Consider the following 9,548-nt stretch of genomic DNA (forward strand, 5'->3'; position numbering starts at 1 on the left):
GAACTATAACATCCTCAGGGAGATAAAACAAGAACAGGATGCTGTGAAAAAGAAATCAAGATCAAGAACGAGCTCTTATTAGGCTTTTTAATAAAATATCCGATAGAAGAATTGGAAGACCAAGTTGAGGCATTGTCCTAGAAAGCAGAACAAGATATACAGGTAGAGAGTAGGAGAGGGGAAAAAACTGGAGCCTCAATCCAGGCTGTCCAAGGTCCAACTATAGGAATTCCTGGAGGGGGGAAAGGATAAAAGAGAAAGAGATCGAGGAAGAATGAAAGGGCATTTTCCAGAGCAGAAGGAAGTTCAAGAGTCCAGGATGAAAGAATCGCCCAACAGAGGGGACAGATCCCTCCAGGGCACAGCGTCGAGTTCCCCAACTCGGCCGGAGCTGGGCTCATCAGAGCTGGCCTCAGCCAGGAGCCCAGCGGAAGGAAGGGGAAGCCAGGGACACAGGCCAGAGCGAGACTGGGGGATGATGTCCCCAGAGAGTGAAGCAGGACAGATGTTCCTGAGAATCCCTGGTGGGGAGTCTCGGTGAGAGATCCCCATAAGACATGGTGACGTTATGCTAGGGCCACTCAGCGTGCTGGTGTGTTTTTCTCTGGCCCTGGTCAAAACTAGGTAGTGCCCTACAGGGCCACAGAACCACAGGCAGCGGGGTTGCATCCTTATTGCCACAAATCTACAGGTTAGCATGTAACGTCACATGCCACACACACACATACATAGTAAGTCTATATGATGCCCATCTGTCCCTTGCTGGTGATGTTAATTCTGATCACCTGCCCAAGGCATGGCCCAGTGTCTCCATTGTATAATTACCGGGCTTTGTTTCTCTGCCTTGCTTCCAACTACTGAGCAGTATGTGAGGAGACCTATCGAAATCATGCAAAATCCTGCTCCTTATAAAAATGTCCTCCTAGACTTTTAGCAACTATTAATGATTCTTTTTTGTGGTTGTTGGTAATCCTCACCTGAGGATATTTTTCCATTGATTTTCAGAGAGGGTGGAAGGGAGGGGAGAGACAGAGAAACATTGATTGGTTGCCTCCTACACGTGCCCTAACCAGAGCCAGGGATCAAGCCTGCAACCGAGGTAGGTGCCCTTCAGCCTGCAGGCCGACTCGCTATCCACTGCGCCAAACCGGCTAGGGCTAATAATGGTTCTCGATTGATCCCGTCTTTACTGGGAGGGCTGCAAAAGGTGTGTCAATCCCAGAACTCTTTTCACTTCACCAGTTGACTCCCCACAAAGGTCCTCCTCCCTTCTCCCCATGTCCTTGCTTTTGTCTTATCATCGGTACGGACTCACAGAGCCCTATTATTAAGGGCTTATAATTCATTACTCTACTTAATTACTTGGTGCTCAAATAGTCCCAGATTTGGTCACAGGGAGCTCCTTCAAACTGGTGCCCGGGTCCTAGCGACATGTCCCCAGTGTTGTTTTCAAGCATTTCCTTACTTTCTGGCATTACGAGATGTCTCAGCTCACCTTGTACCTACCTTGGCTTAGCTGTGGAATTAGTCATTTCTCGGAAAAGCCTTGGGGAATGAAATTACAAAGCTAGATCTGAGCGACTGGAATGCCCTTTCTTCTCGACCTTTTCAGCAGACAGTTAGGAAATAAATGTATATACATATACACATATACCTACAATTCAAGTATACATCCACACATATGCATGTGCACATAAGCAGACGTGTTTTATAACATGTGAGTTTGCTTCTATACCTTAGTCCCACGGACTCTGAAGCTTAACAAGTATCCGGTGACTCCTGCATCAGGCGAGGCAGGAAGAACAGGTGTAGGCTGATCAGAGGAGAAGCAACCTGAAGGGGGGAGAAGGTGGAGCTGCCCCACCTGCCCTGAGGGAGGGGCAGGGCACAGGCGCAGACTGAGCCGGCCAACCAGGCCTGCCAAGAGCCTTGCATTGCTCCCGTGGTGCGCCAGGCCTTAGCGTGCCAGGTCTGCGGCAGCCTATCCAGAGTCCTGAATGAATGCAGTTCAATTCCTGGTCAGGGCACATGCCTGGGTTGTTGCAAGCTTGAACCCTGGTAGGGGGCGTGCAGAGGCAGCCAATCAATGTCCTGCTCTCACATCTATGTTTCTCTCTCTCTCTCTCTCTCTCTCTAAAAATCAATAAAATATATTTTTAAAAAAGGAATATCACAGCTAAGAACCAAAACCTCTATGGGGCTTAAAAGTCAGCTGTGGACAGTGCCCTCGGCAGTCCCGGATCTGTCTCCTGCTTCAATAGTGTTTGGACGGAACAGACCCAGGGACGCCCCTTCCTCCAGCCTCCGGCCTCTCTCCTGCGTCTCATCCAGTCATCACCTTCAGAACCACCTCCGGGACCAGCCAACACACTGGTTTTTTCTACCTTCACTCCTTATTGCCGAACAGCCACGAGCTCCCAAATTCGTCAGAATTACTTCACCGAGATGGAGGCTGCGGCCAACCGCCTGGCCAGCCCGCCTCTGCGGGCCTCGCACACCTACCTCTCTCGGGGCTGTTATTTGGACCTTGAGGATGTGGTCTTGGGGGCTGGGCCGCTTCTGCGAGTTGGCGAGTTGGTGGAGAAGAAGGCAAGGGCGCTGAGCGGCTCTTAAAGTTGCAAAACCAGCGCGGTGGCCGCATCCTCTTCCAGGACGTGCTGAAGCCCCAGATGAGCGGGCAAAACTCAGGGCCATGGAGGCCGCCTGGCCTTGGAGAGGAGCCTGAGCCAGGCCCTTTCGGAGCTGCCGGCCCTGGTTGTACCCCATCCCTGTGACTTCCCGGAGAACCGCTTCCGGGTGAGGAGGTGAAACTCATCAAGAAGATGGGTGACACCTGGCACCTCGGCAGGCTGCCGGCCCCCAGGCTGGGCTGGGCGAGTGTCTCTTCCAAGGCTCCCCCTCCAGCATGACGACGAGGAGCCTCTGGAGCCCGAGGCCTTTGAGGGGCCCTCTGCACCCACTGGTGCCTGGCTGTTACCTGAGCCTCTCCCCAAACTGCTAGCCGTTCTTTAACCACCCTGAAGCCCTCTCCCATGCATGGCACCAAATGAAACACTAAAGCTTTTTGCAGAAAAAAAAAGTCAGTTGTGATACATTCTGGAACATCAACTCAAAGAATTATCTTAGAATATCACAAAAGACAAATGATTGGAAATTTGAAGAATTAAACAATTATCCTAGCAGTGAAACAGGCAAAGATATGAAATAAGTTGCAAAGAAGGAATAGAAATGGACAATAAGTAAATGAGAATACACTCATCTAAACTAATAATTCAAGAAAAGCAAATGAATATAACAATGAAATAGCCATTTTCTGGGCCGGCAGTGTTGGAGGCACAGAAACAGAAAGGAATCAGCCTAAGAGAAAAATAGATGCGATATGCTAAAGAACGTAGCACTGGTCTCCCCTCGGCAGCAGGGGTCGTGTCAGGTTGTCGATGTGGATGTGGGTCCAAGTTTATGCAACTTTGTATGCTCGCCACATAGTAGGTTCAAAAAAGGAAAGGCGATATATATATATATTTACCACCGGTCAATAAAAGTAGCAATTAATAACAAAGTTCATCTGCTGCTTGGAAATTCACAATGTAGAAGTGAACATGGGTGTATATGAGAATGTGTGTGTGTGTGTGAGAATGTGTGTGTGTGTGTGTGTGTGTGTGCATGTGCGTGTGCGTGTGCGTATGTACCAGGTATACTAGCTGTGATGGGTGTGGTGTGTGTCAGCGTCTGCAGGTATAGCCTGCACGCTGGAACAGGTGGGTATCCCTGGGTGCATTTCTGCACGTGGCCTGTCAGGTGTGGCTCGTACAGCTTTGTGGGGTACAGCTGTGGGGTACAGCTGTGGCTGGTGTGCCTGGCCCACCCGTGCTAAAGGCTCCCCAGCGGTGATTGGAGAGACCCAGGGCAGAGAGCAGGGGGCAGAGGGCCGGGCAGGAAGGTAGTGCGATGCCTTGAGTCCGACTCTGCAAACAGCATCCAGGTTCACCCCCAGCCCAGAACCTGCCCCCGACAACTTCCCTTCCTTGTGGTCCCTCTTCCCTTCCAGCCGTAGGCAGGGAGTGAGTGCAAGACCCTTCCACTCCTGTTTCCCGGGCGGAGGTTTGGGAACAGGGTCCTGGCAGGAGGAGGGGCGACGTGTTCATTATGGGAAATAAGCAGCAGGATCGCATTCTAATAAATCAGCACAGACTTCCGAGCCGCATGGGGTCTCGCGGGCTCCGCCGGCCGTGGAATTTAATATGATATGCTTCAGCCTGCCGGCTAATGGGCTGCTGCTGGCTGCCACGTGATCCTACCTTCCTGGGACGTTAAACGATGCTGAAAAGTGGCCCAGATTTATTTATTGGGACAGTGTGTGTTCCTGCCTGTGGGTGTGTGGGGAAATGACAAGTTATGAAAACGGGTATTTGTGAGAGAGGCGGGAGTGGACGGGGTCTGGGCAAGCAGCCTGCGGCCTCCCTCCTGGGTCTGCCCCATCCCAGGGTCGTCACCGGCTCCCCCAGCTGACACCCCACCCCACAACACAGAGCATCAATTTCCCCATCTGTTAAATTCATTAACTCCACACGATTCCCTCTCACCTGTCACTCACTCACTCACTCACTCATCCATTCATTCACTCCCAGAACACTCCACTTATGATGGACTGAGCCTGTGCTGGGCTCTGTGAGTGCTGCCCACAGGACGGACAAGACCCCGCCCTCACACAGGGAGGTAGATGGCATCCAATCACTGTGACGTGAGGGGCCATCAGTTTTCTTCCTGTAAGCCACCCGGTTCCAGCTGCATCCCCTCCCGCCTGGACCCCCACGCCCTGCAGCAGCCTCTCCACACCCATGCGTGCGCCACCAACTCCACGGCCCACCCTCCAAATCCTAAACTCCATTATCTTCCGAAACACAACCTGAGCATATTGTCCTCTAAACTCCCTCCAGCGGAAGGAGGAGGACACCTTCCACTGCCCGCGCTGCCTGCCGGGCCAGCCCCTCAGAGCTGAGCACACACAGGCCCTGCAAAGCCCTCCTCTCTGCTCTCGGCTCTGCCTCTGCACCTGTTCACTGCTGTCTGACCTTCAGCTCCAGGCGGGCAGGGCCAGGTCCGCTCACATTGTCCCCTCGCCAGGGCCTGGCTGGTGCTTGGGAGGTTTTCAGTAGTTCCTGAGTGGGGGTGGAGAGTGGGGGAGGGGTGGTGACACGGAGCCCTGCCGGCTTCGCAGGCTTCGCCAGGTGACACGGTGCCTGGAGGGGCTGGAAAGGCACAGACCCCGTGGGGTGCAGGGCACGGGGAGGCTGTAAGGGCCACAGGGGCCAGGCAGGGACTCACCTTGATCCTCAGAGTGAGGGGAAATCAGGGGGGAAAGAGCAGCTGGGAGAACCATTACCCAACTCACATTTAAATATATATATATATTTTATTGATTTTTTACAGAGAGGAAGGGAAGGGATAGAGAGTTAGAAACATCGATGAGAGAGAAACATCGATCAGCTGCCTCCTGCACACTCCCTACTGGGTATGTGCCCACAACCAAGGTACATGCCCTTGACCGGAATCGAACCTGGGACCCTTGAGTCCGCAGGCCGATGTTCTATCCACTGAGCCAAACCAGTTAGGGCCCAACTCACATTTTTAAGGGTCCCCAGGCTGCAGGGGAAAGGCTGATGGTCAACAGAGGGCTGGAGGTGAGCCACGTAGCAGGAGTTCCCGCAGGTGCCCAGTGGGCGATGACAGCAGAGCAGGAGAGCTATGGGCACATTTCCCATCTGAGGAGGGATGGGCGGTGAGGGCTGACCCAACAGGGGTGGGAGGAGGGCGTTTGGGGAGAAGGAGCTGCATTAGTGCCTGCATCCCATCAACCTTTACAGACCAGGCAGGGCCCTGGGCCCGGGCCCCTGGGCAACCCCCAGGGCAGGTGTCCGTGTAGATGACGATGCGCCTCCAGGGAATTAGGGGAGAGCGGCAACCTGCTCCCTGGAAGGGCTTTGCTTTATCGTCTGAAAAGAGCAACACCTACTAAATACAAAGGCCTTCACTGCAGACTGGAATTCCCCGGAAGAACCAGTCTGCTGCCTCTTTAAGAACTTGCATTCTGCAAGGTTTAATGGACATTTATGCAGAAGAACAGCCTGTTGGGTAAATGCAGCACTTTAGGCTGAGAAGGCGGAGAGGCTGGGCTTCACCCCTCACACCTCATGTGAAGGCAACCGCCAGTCATTCATTCATTCCACACATTCCCTGAGACCTCCTCTGTGCTGGGCTCTGGCTGGGGGTGGGATCCAGACATGAATGAGCACAGTCCTTCCTTAGGGTGAGAATCACCTTGAAGTGGGTTAAAGGAACACACGAGGCCTGTGGGGCCCGAGGCAGGGATGAGCCAGCGCTGGAGGAGGATCAGCTTTGCAGAGGTAGTGACTGTCAGCTGCTGGGCGAGTAGGAAGCTCACCAGCGCACAGGGAAGGCAGGGTGTTAGGGACAGAGGAAGAGCCTGGGTGTGGCCCTGGGGGACTGGAAGAGCATGATGCACGTGGGGAATGGCCAAAAGTGTGGTGAGACCTGAGGTAAGGTTCTGGGAGAGAGGCTTTGGCTGAGTAGCCTGTCCCGTTGTTCACCTCCAGGGGGCGCATCTGAGGTTCTCCGTATGTCATGCCCCCCCTTCCCCACCCTCCACCCCCAGTGCGGTGCACAACCTTCAGGCTGCACATGGTGGCCCTGTTGGCCTGGCTGGGGAAAGACTGGGCCCCAAAAGGAGGACCCCCAAAGCCAAGGGAGGAGTTTCAGCTGGACCCAGGTGGTAGGAAGCTGTTTTATATCTTTAGGTAGGACGGTGACACGATCAGACTGGCATTTTATTTTATTTTCTTAATCCTCATCTGAGGATATGTTTTTATTGATTTTAGAAGAGACAGGGAGCGAGAGAGAAACATTGATATGAGAGAGAAACATCAATCGGTTGCCTCCTGCACGCACCCCAACCAGGGATCGAACCCCCAACCTGGGCATGTGCCCTGACCCAGAATCAAACTAACAACCTTTCAATGTACGGGACAAAGCTCAACCAACTGAGCCATACCGGCCAGGGCCAGGTTGGCATTAGAGAAAGGCCACTCTGGCAGCCTTTGGAGAATGTGTTGGTGGCAGAGAGACAGTTGGCTGCTGAAAAACGGCCCATATAGAACACATATTTTGCAAAAATATGACAAAAGGTGAATTCTTTTCATCTGCAAAGAGATGCTACAAATCCACATGAAAAAGACAAGTAGAAACATAGGCAAAGAACCTGGGCAGCCAGTTCATAGAAAAGGAAATACAAATGGCTTTTCAACACATAAAGGTCTCAACTTCATCATATGAGAGAAACAAACGTTACATTTGTCATCAGGATGTGACATGTTTTTCACCCATCAGTTGGCAAAGGTCACCGTTTTGACAATAGCTATGTTGGGAGGAGGGGGAACTGACCCTCTCACCTTGTTGGCGGGACTAAAAATTGGTCCAGTCTCTTTGGAGGGCAATTTGACATAGTGATTGCAGTTTAATATGCATGTACCCTTTGACCTAGCAATTCGACTTTAGGACACACTCATTCCTGTACACAAAGATGCACGTGCAAGAACATTCCTGAAGGACTGTATGTAGCAACAGAAAACTGGAAACAACCTAAAAGCATCAACTGGGACCAGTTCCGTAAACGAAAGTAAGTAATTGCCGTGATGCCATTAAAACACTGAGCCAGCCTGCACATACACATCATGCAACAATGTCCAAGAAACAGTGTTAAGGGAAAAAAGCAGCCTGCAGCTCAGTGTACAAGAGGAGGAAAAGGGGTATCACTCATGTGTGAGGATTTTTGCACATGTGGTGCTGCTTGGAAAGGACACGCAAAACCCAGAAACTGTATTTGCCTCTGGGAACAGACTGAGGATTGAGGGACAGGTGTGGATGGGAAATGGCTTGTCAATGTATGTCGTTCTGTGCTGTTTTTGTTTTGGTCATATCTATATATCTATATCTATATCTGTGTGTGTGTGTGTGTGTGTGTGTGTGTATTTATTTATTTATAAAAGCCTAAGGGACCATTACGACTGAACATCCAGAACGACCAGTCGACCAGTCACTATGACGTGCACTGACCACCAGGGGGCAGATGCTCAATGCAGGAGCTGCCCCCTGGTGGTCAGTGCATTTCCACAGCCAACCTCTTGTGGACCCTCCCCCTGGCTGGCCAACCTCCTGCAGCCCCTCTTCCCCCACCACCAGCTGGCCAACCTCTCGTGATCCCTCCCCCCGGCTGGCCGGCCTCCTGATAGGCCTCAATCACCAGCCAGGCCGAGGGACCCCACCAGTGCAGGAATTCATGCACTGGGCCTCTAGTATATATATATATATGCATTACCCTCATGTGTGCACTGTGTGTGTGTGTGTGTGTGTGTGTTTGTGTGTGTAGCTATTGCATATTTTAAAAAATGATGAAAGCAACAAGATGCCAAGTGGCTGAGTGTCCTTCCCAGGTGGTGGTTCTCATTTTTACCCAGGATCCTTGAAGAATGAATTTCCATGAAGGTGAATTTTCCAGATATATTACCAGACTCAAAACTCTTTAAAAGCTTTTTTAAAAAAGGAAAGCTATGTAAACTGTATAACAGTCTTCCAGATTTTAGTAAGTGGAGACTGCGGAATGTGCGGGAACACTCCCGGCTGCCCTGAAGCAAGGGGCTCCGAGCCCTGCGCCAAGGCCCCTCTCTGCCGGGACGAGGCTCTTGTCCTTCCCCTCCTAGCAGGTGCCACCAGGTCCCTCGCACAGAGAGAGTGTGGTCCCTGGACCTTGCGTGGGCAGCTCTTTGCAGGCTGCGGAGCCAGGAGCCCTGGCATTGGGGCAGGACGCTCTGGGGGTCGTGGCTCTCTGGGGGCCCTGCGACATTCTGACCTGCAATAATAATGTGGACGGCTGCTTCCCTCTCCATGCTGTCCCACCAGGGCCCCTACGGTGGCCTCGGCTGTAGAAGGGGAGCTAGCCACCCGCCTCACCGCCATTGCCACAGAGCCTCTGACAGGCGTCTAAACTCCAGGGACATGGCACTCCCTCCCTAAGGGTGACTGTCCCCTGCAGATGAAGGGGTGGGGTCTTTCCAAACACCTCCCTCCAGCTGCCCCGGAGTCTCACAGGTTCCTTGAGGCACCCTTTAGCTTCCCAGGCCAACATTAGCCATCAGAGAAGGAAAAACTAAAAGGAGCCCTTTTCTCACCAATTGACCCAAAATGAATAAGCTTTGTCCATCTCGGTGGACTTGCTGTCAAACATTATCACACAGAAAAAAATCATCAATACTTTGCGGCCGTTTATATACAATGAGACTGTTAGCAACACTCAGCTTCATTTTATTATTGCATTTTACAAAGTTACCAAGACAACTGAGGCTGAGTGATGGAACCTCGACTTTATGCGCCATGAAAATTTAATAAAGAATTTTCAAAAGCCGTTAAGAGGCAGGAGCAGCCCAGCAAGCAGCACAGGCCCCCACGGAGGGAGGAGGCTCGAGCACCGGGCCCTC

Source organism: Myotis yumanensis, unplaced genomic scaffold (assembly GCF_028538775.1).
Source record: "Myotis yumanensis isolate MYYU_CA2020_CCGP unplaced genomic scaffold, mMyoYum1.0.hap1 SCAF_12, whole genome shotgun sequence".
NCBI lineage: Eukaryota > Metazoa > Chordata > Mammalia > Chiroptera > Vespertilionidae > Myotis > Myotis yumanensis.